The sequence below is a fragment of the Oryctolagus cuniculus genome, chromosome 3 (assembly GCF_051225735.1).
Source record: "Oryctolagus cuniculus isolate XC-2025 breed Fujian yellow rabbit chromosome 3, ASM5122573v1, whole genome shotgun sequence".
Classification (NCBI taxonomy): domain Eukaryota; kingdom Metazoa; phylum Chordata; class Mammalia; order Lagomorpha; family Leporidae; genus Oryctolagus; species Oryctolagus cuniculus.
Window position 1 is genome coordinate 88329371 of NC_142869.1, and position 14926 is coordinate 88344296.

The 14926-nt window shown below is 41.0% G+C and overlaps 1 long non-coding RNA gene across 3 annotated transcripts in view; it reads right to left on the bottom strand.

Moving 5' to 3' along the window:
- Window positions 1–14926, bottom strand: part of LOC103348759 (uncharacterized) — a 152006-nt gene that overhangs the window by 117008 nt on the left and 20072 nt on the right. The window contains exon 2 of one of the 3 annotated variants that reach the window (XR_016231549.1): window positions 6509–6745. The exons of the other annotated variants lie outside the window; for them this stretch is intronic. This is a non-coding gene — a long non-coding RNA (uncharacterized LOC103348759). The remainder of the gene's footprint in view (window positions 1–6508; window positions 6746–14926) is intronic. 3 annotated transcript variants of the gene reach the window in all.

The following is a 14926-nucleotide window of genomic DNA, read 5'->3' on the forward strand; positions in this document are numbered from 1 at the left end:
AGGAGATGTACAGTTGGGTAAACATTTCCTTGGACTTACTGCTAAGGGTAAAGCTAAAAACATGCCATGGAACTCCAAATCCCATTAAGTTGGCAGGTACCACCACCATCTTACCAGTTAAAGTGATCAGTTTAAGTTCATAACTGATCATAAAGATAGGAATAAGTGTCAAAGGGATCACATAAACAAGACCAAGTGTCTGCTAATAATAATTGATAGAATTAAAAAGGATAGAACAATCCTGCACAGGATACACAGCAGACTCATAGAATGTCAAATGCCCTAAACAGCACTCTGGCCTCAGAATCAGCCTTTAAGGCATTCAGATCTGGCTAAAAAGCCCATGAGAGCATTTCAGCCATGGAAAGCCAAGACACTGTGCAAAAAAAAAATGACCTACATGAAAGATATCTGTGAGTGAGATCCCTGTGGAAAGAATGGGCCATCAAAGAAGGAGGAACTTCTTTGATGGAGAAAGGAAGGAGAGAACTTTCACTTTGACTATGGCTTGTCTAAATAATGTCAGAGTTTGTGCACTCAATAGGCTTCCATAGCCTTGGTAGCTCATGACAAGAGCCTTGGGTGATCACTGATGCCATAAATAAGAGTGCCAATTCCTAAATCAACAACAGGAGTCACTGTGCAGTTGCTCCCCATGTAGGTCCTCTGTCCTTAATGTGTTGTACTATGTGAATTAACGGTATAACCAGTAGTCAAACAGTATTTTATACTTTGTGTATCTGTGTGGGTACAAACTATTGAAATCTTTACTTATTATAGAGTTGATCTTCTGTATATAAAGATAATTAAAAATGAATCTTAGTGAAGAATGGGATGGGAGAGGGTGTAGGATGGTTGGCGGGTATGGCAAAGAACCGCTAAAATCCAAAAGTTGTACTTATGAAATTTATATTTATTAAATAAAAGCTTTCTATTAAAAATATGCTTGGGGGCTGGTGCTGCGGCTCACTTGGCTAATCCTCTGCCTGTGGCGCCGGCACACGGGGTTCTAATCCTGGTTGGGGCCCCGGATTCTGTTCCGGTTGCTCCTCTTCCAGTGCAGCTCTCTGCTGTGGCCCGGGAGGGCAGTGGAGGATGGCCCAAGTCCTTGGGCCCTGCACTCGCATGGGAGACCAGGAGGAAGCACCTGGCTCCTGGCTTCAGATCGGCATAGCGTGCTGGCCGTAGTGGCCATTTGGGGGGGTGAACCAACAAAAGGATGACCTTTCTCTCTGTCTTTCTCTCTCACTGTCTAACTCTGCCTTAAAAAAAAAAAAAAAAAAAAAAAAAAAAAAAAACCTTGGGAAAGCAGTAGAAAATGGTTAAAGTGCTTGGCTCCCTGCCACCCACCTGGGAGACCAGGATGGAGTTCCTGGCTCCTGCCTTTGAAATCTTCAGCACAATCTCACAACAGTCGTAGAGATTCACAAATGGAGTCATAATTACTAAAACTTAGAATAAACAAAGATACACTTCAGTAGGTGAGTAGATCAACTGTGGCGCATCTAGACAACAGAGTATCATTCAGCACTTAAGAGAAATAGGCTGTTAGGCCATGAAAGACGTCCTGGGAACTTAAATGCACATTGTTAAGTGAAAAAGGCCAATTTGAAAAGGTGACACACACTGCATTATTCCGACTACAACCTTCTGTATTTGTGGACTTTGCATCCCTGGATTCAACCAACTAAAAACTGAAAACACTAGAAGAAATATTGTGCCTGTATCAAACACTTACAAACATTTTACCTTGACATTTCCCCCAAAATACATTATAAGTATTTTTTTAAAGCTTTATTTATTCTGCTTGAAAGTCAGAGTTACACAGAGAGAGGAGAGGCAGAGAGAGAGAGAGAGGGAGAGAGGGAGAGAGGGAGAGAGGGAGAGAGGGAAAGAGGGAGAGATGGAGAGGGAGAGCGAGATCTTCCATCTGCTGGTTCACTCCCCAGATGGCCACAATGGCCAGAGCTGCACCAATCCAAAGCCAGGAGCCAGGAGCTTCTTCCAGGTCTCCCACACGGGTGCAGGGGCCCAAGGACTTGGGCCATCTTCTACTGATTTCTCAGCAGAGAGCTGGACCAGAAGTGGAGCAGCAGGGTCTCGAACCGGTGCCTGTATGGGATGCTGGAACTGCAGGCAGTGGCTTTACCTACTGTGCCATAGCACCAGCCCCATTATTATAAGTATTTATATAACAGCTGCATTACATTAAGCACTATGGGTATTTTAGAGATTTAAAGTATACATGAAGATGCTTATCACTGTATACAAATATGACATCATTTTATGTAAGGTACTTGACTTGAGCACCCGTGGAGTTACACACCCATAGGAGTGGATTTCCTGGAACCAATCCCCCACAGATACCAAGGGATGACTGTATACAGTATTACAGGGAAAACAAAACTCTGCAGATAAGATGATCAGCAGTTGCCAGTGGTTAGAGGAGAGGAAGGGATGGCAGGCACCAGGGAGGATTTTTTAGGGCACTAAAATACCCTGTCAGATTTTATAATAGTAGATACATATTATCATATATTTGTCCAAACACATAGAATTTATAACACAAAAAGTGAAATCTTATATAAACCATGGGCTTTGTGAGACAATGATGTGTTAGTTTTTGCTCAAGAATCATAGCAAACACACCACTCTGATGGAGGATGTTGATAATGGGGGAGTATGTGTATGTGTGGGGTATACATGGGAAATATCCATGCCTTATTCTCAATTTTCCTGTGACTCTAAAACTGCTCATAAACATAGTCCTGGGGCAGGCACTGTGAAGCAACAGGTTAATCCTCCGCCTGTCTCCGGCATCCCATATGGGTGCCAGTTCTAGTCCTGGCTGCTCCTCTTCCTGTCCAGCTCTCTTTCAGGACCTGGGAAAGCAGTAGAAGATGGTGCAAGCACTTAGGCCCCTATACCCGCATCGAAGACCAGGCAGAAGCTCCTGCCTCCTGATGGTCTCAGCTCTGGCCATTGCGGCCACTGGGGCGTGAACCAATGGCTGGAGAACCTTTCCCTGTCTCTCCCTCTCACTGTCTTTAACTCTACCTCTCAAATAAATAAATAAAATCTTGAACTATTTTAACTTTTGAAAGGACTATTTTTCATGTCCTTGAACTACAAAAACTTGAACAAATAATTTTAATGTTATGATGAAAGTTTTCTATTAGAAAAATATTCTAATAATATTTATCGTCCACTTTTCATAGCATTTCTGTGTAAATAGTCTGCTTTAAAAAGTACTTGGCGCTCCTTCAGAAAGACTATGCTCAAGATACCTGCAATATATACAAATAACTTCACAAGTATTACACAGTGCTTTCAGCTATGTCTCCCAAGTATCAAGGTCTCCCTTTAAAAGAAAATTAACAGGGGCTGGCATAGTGGTCTGGAGTATAACACCAGCACCTCCAACACCGCTGGCATCCCAGATAGGTACCAGTTTGTGTCCCAGCTGCTCCATTTCCAATCAGGTCCCTGCTAATGTTCCTGGGAAACCAGTGGAAGATGGCCCAAGTGCTAGGGCCTCTGCATCCTGTGGGATCCTCGGAAGAAGCTCCTGGCTCCTGGTTTCTGATGAACAAAGCTCCAGCCAATGCAGCCATTTGGGAAGTGAAATAGTGGGAGGATCTTTCTTTCTGTCTCTCTGTATCTCTGTAACTGCCTTTCAAATAAATAAATAAATCTTTAAAACAAAAATAAAAAGGAAAATTACATTTATTAAAGAGAATAAAGCAAAATTATAAATAAACCTGATGTGTACCAAAAGGAAATTTTTGGACCTATAATGGATGTCATAAAAATCTACTATCTCAATTCAATGTTCATTGTGCATTTATATTTGTCAGCAAAATAACCTATTTGTGGTATGTATAATATTTCAAAACCTTTTCTGTCTATATTTCTATATATGTGCAGAATCATTCAGATTTGATTATATTCTAATAATATCCATCAAGATAATAACATGTCATTAAAAGGATTCTTAAACTATTACTGGAAATTACCAAACTAAACTAAAATGTCTTCAAAATGAGTTATAAGAGAAATGACAAGATGTAGTAAAGCAAATACCAGGAAACTAGCAGGTACAAGTATGCAAACCCCTCACCACTTTTAATTCTCAAGCATTAAGACAAAACCCACACCTGGGGACTACTAATGCATTATCTTTTTCTGACTAGAAAAAGAAAAAAAATCAAACATTCCTGAAGTCAAACTGAATATAGATGTTTTCAAGTTACACTTCTGGATAAATCCTTTGGTTCTCAAAGAAACTAACCAGCCATGAAATTTTGAGAGCACAGTCCAAGATTGAAGAGAGATGTGTGTTCTCTGGTCAGTCCAAAACTTTAGAGAGAATCTTTCCTGGTCACTAAATTTAGCAGTAATCTTCCCACCACGCCAGCTTGAACTGCTTAGTGTCTCATATTTTTATGATCTGGAGAGAGATGCAATAATTATCCATTGCTTTAGGTGCCTTACAGCACGAAATAAAAATCATTATACCTATCAAGATAATTAAAATAAATAATAGCTCAAATATGTTGCTATATAACATTTTTAAATGAGTGGATTTTTTTTATTAGGACAGGTAGGCATCCAGCTTACATTAACATCATCATACATTTAATAGTTTCATTTAGCATCTGGTGCCCTTGCTGACAGCCCTACAGGGAAAGAGATTAAAGATGGGCCACATCTGCAGTTAGTGGTAGCCAATCAAAGCAGTCATGCTCTAAAAACCAAAGATCTTCAGGCCACATTTCGTGATGCTGGGATGCTAGCCATTTGTTATAGATCCAGATCCCTCCACACTTCCAAATTCATTGAAGAAATAATACTAAACTAAAAGTGCTAAAACAAACCCAGAGCAATGAAGTGCAATCTATTCTGACAGTGCCTGTCACTCTATTTTCCAACTCCCATAACTTTAGATCCTGACAGTAGCAGTCTATGTATAAAACAAGAAAGGAAAAAAAAAGGTTCAGAAATTTTAATCATGGGGCTGGTGTTGTGGCATAATGAGCAAAGGTGCTTCCTGCAACTCTGGCATCCCATATGGGAACTGGTTCAAGTCTTGGCTGCTCCAGTTCTGATCCAGCTCCCTGGAAAAGACAGCAGAAGATGGCCCAAGTGCTTGGGGCCCCTGCCACTCACATGGCGGACCCAGATGAAGCTCCTGGCTCCAGCCTGGCCCAGCCCTGGCCATTGTAGCTATCTGGGAAGTGAACCAGCAGATGGAAATCAATCAATCTCTCTCTCTCTCTCTCTCTCTCTTCCCCTCTCTCACTCACTCATTCTTTGTAACTCTGATTTTTGGGTGATGAATAAATCTTAAAGAAATTATCACCTGAAACATTTCCCATTCAAGCCTACTGCTGTTATCTTTTAGAACAAGAGTGATCTGGAAAATGAATGCCTTTATTTGTTATCCGACTTAAAAAGAAATTATATCTGAATAATTCCTACGTATATAGATCACATAAAATTTTGTGCAAAAAACCCAGGCTGGGGCAACAAATTCATAAAATGGGTAAAAAAAAAAAAAAAAAAAAAAAAAAAAAAGTTTCTTGCCAGCAGGTGGCGCTGCAATCCACCATTGTTAGCCAATTAGAGATTTAAGAACTAATTGGAAATTTAAGAAGTACCTGTATTATTTTTAATTTTTATAACTTCCTATTTGAACTTTTCCCTATCCTTTTAAGAGTACATAATGTCATGCAGTGCCCAATTTTTTTAATCAGAAAAGAACTGAAAGGAATTGTTAAACCTGTAGGACTGATCGATTAGATCTGCTAGCAACTGTCAAAATTTTATAAGAAACATGTTATCAACCCTGTGGGCTACTAAATAAAGCCATTTAAACTGTGTAAAAATATATTTTACAGGTTATCAACAGAATTGTATTTGGATATGTGAAGTAGCAATTTGGAATAAAGATAGGTTGAATTAGACTCTAACACAGGAGCTTTGAACACAAGAGACCCATTGACTCCTAAGTATTTTTCTTAGGAATTTTTATAAATTGAAGTAATTTTACATGCATAGCATGACACAACTAGCACAAATTTAAGTAATCTGAGAAGTCATTTATTCCAAGGACAGCAATGTTCTGGCTGGCATATGAGGCTTTGTACAGTTTACGTGCCCAAGGCAGAAGTCACTAATTGCAGTAGTTTACTGTACTGAACCAATTCAAGCCTCTTATCCTTCATGGTCCAACTCTCACTTCAGGTGAAACTCACTTCCATCTCTGGGGCCAAGAAGAAAAAGCCCAGAGAAGTTACATGTTGTACCCACCATCCATTAGATACTTAGAAAATTGAAACTACAACAACAGTAACAATTTAAATTTAAATTAATAATCTTTACCAATACTAGGAACCCCTACAAATCTTTCATTTTACAGATTTAGCAACTAGAGTACTAAGAGAAAAACAAAAACATGCCTAACAGTACGAGATCAGTCAGTAGCAGACATGATTTAAAGCCTTACCTTCTGTTTCCATAGTATGTTTTAGATTTCCATTCAGAATGAGGAATTTTTCTATTTGTTCATCCACTCATTCATCCGCATTTTCATAAAACCTTTATGATTTTCATATGCATTTCAGGAATCATGTCAGCCATCAAGTATCGCTGATGGACAAGACGCACGTGGCCATTTCCATCAAGTTGCAAATCATGCAGATAGTGTGTGATGGTTAAGAAGGTCAGTGCTGCAAGGAAAGAACTAACAGCAAAACTAATAAGAGAGTGTATTCAGCTTGGTTAGTCAAGGAGCACATCTAAGTCACAGAAGAAGAGAACCAGAAAATGAGAAAGAACCATCCGCAGCAAGAGGGCAAGGTGTGTGCATTGAGCAGTGACCTGGAAATGGAATAGCACATCCCAGGAAGAGAAAACCTATGTGAGGTACTATGTGTTCACCATAGAGAAAGAATTCATTCCTGCCAAGAATTGTAACAATGTTGTGCCATTCTCAGTGCATCATGCCAAGGGTATCATGAAGTTTACATGCCTTATTATTATGTTGACCTTGATCACTGCACGACATCATTATGAGTTGGGTCACACCAATGTAAGTTCACTATGTTCCCCACTATAGTTGATAAGCATCAGGAGAGATACTTTTTTCAAAAAGATTTATTTTATTTCTTTGAAAGACAGTTACAGAGAAAGGTAGAGACAGAGAGAGAGAAAGAAAGAGAGAGAGGTCTCCCATCCGCTGGTTCCCTCCCCAGATGACCGCAACGGCTGGAACTGCACCAATCCAAAGCCAGGAGCTTCTTCTGGGTCTCCCACGCAGATGCAGGGGCCCAAGGACTTGGGCCATCTTCTACTGCTATCCCAGGCCATAGCAGAGAGCTGGATCGGAAGAGGAGCAGCCAGGACATGAACCGTCGTCCATGTGGGATGCTGGTGCTTCAGGCCAGGGCTTTAACCCACTGCACCATGGCGCCAGTCCGAAGGAGAGATACTTTGAAACTACACAAATCTTATTTCTCTTGAAACTTTTATCTACCAATTTTAGCACACACTGGATCTTACCTGCAATGTGTATTACTATGGTATTATCTCAGTGATTATTTCCCTTTTTCTTCTACATTTGTTAAGATTCTCTTATGAGGGAGAGCTGTCTCATTTACCTAGTGAAACATTAACTTATATTAGTCAGGGATCATGGAACATCATTTTATTCTATGGGGTTAAATTCATTTTTACCACTAATTTTTGTTTTTATTTGTTTGCTCACCTCCAGGTTTGTCTCTCATTTTCTTGACAAGTTCCTATCTTTTTATGGATTTCCGGCACCATAAAGGATTCCGGGCTCATGTGAAATCTTCCTGTCCCACCCCGAAGTCAATTCCTTCTCCTACAAGTTCTGGTTCCTTTTACTGGAGAAGCAAAGTGATTCTCAACTTCAAAGTGCATGTTAGATTCACCTGTGGGCTTTTGAAGACACTTATGGTCTATTGAACCTATTTTCTGAAGAAGCACCCCAGATGCCTAGATTTTTTAAAAGCTGTGCAGGTGAGCATGGGCATTTTTGTGGTAGCGACCCCATTATAGAAGTTCTTTCACTACTTTTATGACTTGATAAAAACAAAGGTGGGACTACGGACAGACTCACTTTTCTATTACCAGCAGTGGCTTGCAACAGCAAAGCCAATGTGTCTTCTCTCTCAGGTCCTCACTCTCTTGCCCTGATCAACAAAGAGCTTCCTCTTACTACAGACAAAGCACGGGCAGAGAAGGCCCATCATAGTGGCAGACAAAAGCCAAGAACCTGGGAGAGAAGAATAGTTACTACTTTATGAAAAAAAGAATTGAGAAAAGGATTGAGGTTAATTTGTGGGAGAGAGAGAGAGACAGAGAGGGAGAACCTAAGTACCATATGAAAGAAACCAAGAAAAAGGAAAAGGTGCTCTATAAATGTGAGTAAAGAGTGGAGGTCAGGTTTGATCATTTAGATTACTTCACAATTTCTCAAGCATAAATGCGACTCAGTGCAATTTCCCAGGGAGAATGTTCCCTTTTCCCATCTCTAAAATGGCTGTGCCCCATCTTCTCTCTCCTAAAATATCCTACCTCCTCCCATCCCCCATCAGATTTTTGTAGTGTTTCATTAAGAAATTAACTCAACAGGAGATCTCTGCTCTTCCCAGCACCTTCCTTGCAGTCTACCCAACACTATATTCATACTTTCCTCTCACTCTATTACTATAAAGTTTCTTTGTTCCTATTAAATCCAATTGCCACTCTCTCCCATCCCTAACTGCTATCAAGACTCTTAACTCATAACTCGCTGATTCTGTTTCAACATTCTCCACCTTCCTTATCTGTTCAGCCAAATTAATCATCCAGTAAGATCATACCATCATTCTTTCTGCAGGGATGTGCTGAGGATATATCATGTATTAAATACTGAGAGTTCATATTTTTAAAAACAAGATACTAGCTCAAATATAATGAGACATCTGTAAATAAACAATTAACATGCCATGCAATATGTGATATCTATATCTATATATATATAGTAAAAAGTAGTATAGAGTAGAGTAACAAGAATTGCGTCCTCAACTAATTCAAAATATATCATTTTCTTGGACTGAGACACAATAATTTCCTAACTGATCTTTCTCTAAGAGTCACCCCAACTCTACAGTTCTTATGGTATGCAGGAACCAGTGATACCCAAAAATAAATGTAACCAGGCAGTTACTATCACTGCTCTTGAGTACAGTATATGACAAAACTCTTAACATGTCCAACAGGATCCCTAGTGGGTTGGCACCTGCCCATGTATCCAGCCTCTTACCACTCTCCTGACATATACTATGCCCAAAGGAAACCCTTTTAATTCTTCAGATACATTTTTCTCTTATCTTAGAGAGTCTTAGAACATTAAACTATTATTCTCTTGACAGGATACATCTCCCGGATTCCTTTTGTCCAGCTAACTCCTAGCCCATGAGAGAAGCTATCCCCACTAATCACACCGAGTTCCTCTGGATTCCTATACTCTATCTTATACTTATCACATTTTATTACAACTTCATATTAATTACCAAACTGTATTTATAAGTAGATGAAGTTTTAGGAAGGCATAGACTGTCTTGTTCACCATTGTTTACATATGGTTGTTAGCAAATATTTGCTGATTAAATGTATGGGCAGAGTTGTTCAATGCTTGCTGATAAGAGAATGGGTAAGAATTTTCTAGGAATGTTGTTGATAAAGGAGGAAGGTTTTCGTAGCAAATGGACTGGCAAGTGCCAACACTGCAACCTGAAACAGCAGCAGGTGTTTCTGGAACTTCACAGAGCTCCTTACTGATCGAGAAGAGGGTATTGGGGCAGAGAAGTGAGGCCTCCGGCTGGGAAGAAGGGGTCAAGAATTGGAGTGGTCTCTGTGATGTGTTGTGATTCTCAAGTAACGGTGGATCTTAAAGGAAGTTGTTGACCAGTTTAAACTCCTTTTAATATCACTCATGGACTAAAGGTAGTAAACACACCTGGGTTACAATATGCCTCCCCTTATCCAAATTTGGGGTGGAACAGAAAAACAAGAAAACATATGGATCCTAGGGCCAGAGAATAGGATGGGAGTCAGAGTGGGCTGACTGTGGAAGGCATGCTGTCTATACACTTGTCCCTTCCACACTGTCCTGGTCTGATTATTGGGCACTGAAGCAGCATTTGAGCACAGCACCTGGGAGAGGTAGCAGGCTCAGACATCCAATAACAAGGAGGAGGAACCCACAGCATAAAGTGCAGGCATCTGAGTATGCATTATCCTCACTGCTTTACAAATCCACAGGCAATTACACCATGAATGGCAGTCCCTGGATAGCAGCAAGAAAAAGTCCTGTTAGTTTCCCGTTGAATAAGGAGTGATGGGGGTAGGGGTGGGGGGCAGGGAAAAGTGATCATTTAAACTCAAATTATAACCAGAGAAAGGCTTATTCATAAATAGCCTTCATTCCCAACCTCCCAAGTATCCTTATGGATCAGAAACCAGGGTCCAGGCTTTTGCTGTTTCTTTGTGTCATTATATAAGTCTGTAAATAGCTCATCTGAAGTTACCATCATTAGCAAAGAATAGATGATAGGCTTAGCCAGCTTAACTTTAATGATTAGAGCAAAAGTAGCAGGACCATGGTCCAGAGAGAGAAAAAGACATAAAAGTAAGCATTTGCTTTCAGTAAGATGACAAAGATATGGGCACAATAAAGCAGAAACATAAAATAAGAAAACAACCATTTGGTGAGAGTAGACTTGAAAAATATACTCATTGAAATAAAAACTCAATGAATGTGTTCTTTTAAATATTTGATAGACCTAAATAATGATTTCATAAGCTAGAATATTAGGGCAAGAAATCCTTCAAATAGGAGTAAGCAAGAAGTAAGGGGAAGAATAAAAATATATCAGGATTAAAATAAAAGTATCAAGAGAGAGAACAATGAGATTATTTGAAGAAATAATGAGAATGAGTTTCCTTAGCATTAAAGACAAATAAAAGACCCCAAAATGGAAATAAGGTACAGTTATAAATATCTCCTAGAAAACACAGCTTGAGGCAAAGCTCACAAGCCACAGAATTTTTGGAAACTGCAATTGTGGGGTGGGAGGAGTGGGTGAAAAAGGTAAGTGAGGGAAGGCAAAAGGGAGAGCAGGTACTAGTGGTATGTTTTCAAATTCACTGCAGTTACATGCATGAATGCACAGATAGAAAATCAAAGCCAGGATCTCCATTATGTTATAATCCAGATAGGCAGGTATATTGGTCAGATTTTCATTACTTTAATTAAAATAACCAGATTTCTAGGAAAGGGGTTTATTTTGGCTTACAATTTGGGTGGCTTACATTTCAAGATGGGTCCCCAATTGGTTTAGGCAACTGCTAAGACCAGAGTTTGGTGAAGGGAGAATCACAAGGGAAATCAGGAAGCAGAGAGGGTAAGCTCGGCTGAACTCAGCTTAAATAAGCAGCCCTCCAGCAAGAACCACCTTCCAAAACAAGCCCCCAGTGACCTAAAGACTGTACACCAGGCCCACCTCCTAGATGCCATACTTAGATAAATCTTCCACCCTTAATCCATTAACCATGAACATTAATCCAATAGTATAAGATTTTAGGACCAACATTCCAATAAATGGACATTTGGGGCACATCCAAAGCATAATATTCTGCCTCTAGGCCCTAAAGGTTTATGACTATTTCACAATCCAAAATGCATCGAATATCTCTCTCAAAGTCCCCAAATCTTAGCTCAGTCCAACATTAATTTGAAAGTCCGAAGTCCAAACTCTTCCAGCTGTAAACCCCTATACACTCAGACCAGTTAGGGATTTCTGAGATACAATGGTGAGACAGATATTAGGCATACATTTCCATTCCAAAATGCAAACCGACTGGGAAATAGGAAAGATTAATTTGGCCAAAATGAAACTAAACTACAGCAGGGTAAACATGAAATCTTAAAGCTTCATGCTAGAACTACTGGGCACACCGTGGTGAGGGCCGAGTTCTCCACAGCTTGAGCAGCACCCTTACGAATCTGTGGCCAGCAGGTTGGAATCTCACTTCTGTAGCTCTACTAGGTATTGCCCTGGCAGGGACTCTGCAGCAGCTCTGACCACCCCCGCCCCTCCCCACACACAGATTTCTGCTTCATGTTCTCTTAGTGGGGGTTCTCTGTAGTGACACTGCAGGACTAAAGTTTGTCCAAAACATCCTTTAAAATCTAGGTGGAGGCCTCCATGGCCCTGTTGGTCTCTGCCACATGACTACCCTCTGAGGCCGAACACTGATGCCTGCAGCTTTCCCAGGCTTGCTGGCCAAATCGCTTGCAGCTTTTCTCAGGGGGTGAGTCCTGTTGCCGCAGTTCTGATTTTCTGAGCTCGCTCTGCAGCTCCACTCTCAAAACTTCACTATGCATGACTCCACATAGAGGCTCCAATCCTGCAGCTCTACTCTGCCTCATTCTCTGTTTCCCTTTGAAATCTTGGTAGAAGCTTCCAAAACCCTGGATCTTGCATTCAGCATACCTGTAAACCCGGCACCCAGCATTCCATGAATGATGCCTAGGTCCACTCCAGCAGGAGTCATGCCTGGACCTGTTTGAGCCTCAGAGCTCTTCACAGGCAAGTCAGAAGACAGAGCAGGTCCTTAGCTAGCAGGATGCCCAGGGCTCTTATCTGAAAGAAGTCTGCCCTGGAGGATGTTCGAAAAAAACTTGCACCTCTGGGCTTCGTTTGGGTCCCTAATGGGAGGTTCTGCCTTCAAGATCTCTAAATGCCTCAGGGTCTTTTTCTCAGTGTCTTGTCCAATAACATGTGAAGGGTTTACTTAGGCTAATCTCATTAGCAAGGGATTTCTCCACCTCACTTTCCTGCCACAAACAGTTCTTTCTTCTCCCTTTTCTGGGCAGGCTGCAAATTTTACAAATCTTTCTGGTCTTTTTTGCTCCTGATTCTTGATGGAAATCTTACTAACAGCAGCCAATGCTATAGGCGTGCTATAGCCTCAATGCTTTGCTATCCTGAAATCCTGTCTGGAAATCTCCTCCAAACAAACCAGTCCACTACAAAGTCTTAGGACACGGACACAATAAAGCCAGGTTCTCCGCACCACTACAAGGATGGCCTTAGTCCAGTTCCCAAACAAACACTCATTTCCATCATTGGCATGGTCTTTACTGTCCACATTTCTACAAACTTCTTGTCCTCTGCGATACCATAATTGCCCACGTACCCTGCATACAATATTTCAAGCTCTCTCTGTCCTGCTTGCTCCAAACTCTTCCCATAAACCAATCTGAAAGATTTCTCTACATCATCAGGTTTGATTCATTGTAAGGACCCCAGCAAGTGTTTCAGGGTATAGGAAAAAAGAATTTATCTGCCAACTGGTTCTTCCCTGTCATTGTTCAAAGTTTGCTTCACCTTGTCTTTAAATATCTGAATTTCTGGTTATCTCTCATTCAGCTACATCACATTTCCTACAATTCTGAACTTGGAAGTGGTGGAGAAAAGCCTAGGTAAGAGTATGAAAATAGCACAAGAAATATTGGAAAGTACAGTAGTATTGGAGTGATGACCAATGGAAAAATAAATGTATCCAAAACTTAGGAATCAAACTAACTAAAGGGGAGCATAGGAGGTAATGACCTGAGCTAAGTAAAAACTTGTTCAGATTATTTTTTAAAAGATTTATTTAGAGAGCTCCAAGATGGCAGAATAAGGAGGGAGCACACTGATAGTCTGGGAAAAGATAATTTAATAAAAGTGGAGATACTGTAGTCTCAGGGAAGAGTTAGGGGAGAAAACTGCAGAGGAAACTCTTCTGGAACCAGTAGGACACAGTGGACCTAGGTGGAGGGCACAGGTGCCCACGGCTCAGGACCCCAGCTGCTGAGTCTACACACCAGCACTGGAAAGGGAGGTGAAGTGAAACAGCAGTAGTTGAAACACTGGAGGGAAAGCAGCAGGAAGAGCCTAGAGGGAAGGAGGCTTGAAGCCCTGCGGGGAAAAGTTCACCAGCCTAACTAGAGGAGAGAAAAAATAATAAAAGGGACAGGTACAGACATGATTCTCTCTCTCCACTCACCTTACAAAGGCAGGGGAAAAAATTACAGCAGGTGCCATTTTGGGCATACGTAACAGCTGAGCCAGCTCAGAACTGTGCCCGCCCTCAGCCAAGCAGAAAAACATGACTCTGGTGGGGAGAAATTACAGGAGATTAAGACCTAGTGAATGTGTGGAGCTCATGAACTGGGACTGTGGGGAAAAAAAAATTGAGGATATGTGGGAGAACTCACGTTGTGCCTGGGATGTGAGTACTCTGGGTGGGAGACGCCACAAACTTGGTAACCTTGGCAACCTGGTGGGAGACATTGCAGGGAAATCTAAGCTTACACTGAGGACTGCACAGATCCTTTGTGTGGTCCTTGGGACAGAGCAGACGAATATTATACACACTGGGGCTAGCGCTCAGGCACTGATTGCCATCAAGAAGAGCTCAGCTGAGCTGAGTTACTTCCCTTCTGAATAAAAAGATAGATAGAGAGAGAGATTTACCACACCAAACCTGGGTGTGTCACCTTTGGCACACACTTAACCTTAAAGAACTAAACAGAGCTCTGCAGCCACACCCACTACAAGCCTCTAGATATTCACCAAAAGCAGACAGTCCACTTAATCTAGAGTCATAGTATAATGAGAGAAGCCACCACAGCAAGGGGAAAAAAAAGAAAAAAGAAGAAGAAACCAAAGAATATCTCCACAATGCCAAACAACAAATGCAGAAACCAAGGAAACACGAACAAGGAAGACATGTAACCCCGAAATGAACATGACACTCCAATACAAGATTATGAAGAAGATGAGTTAGAAGAAATGCAAGA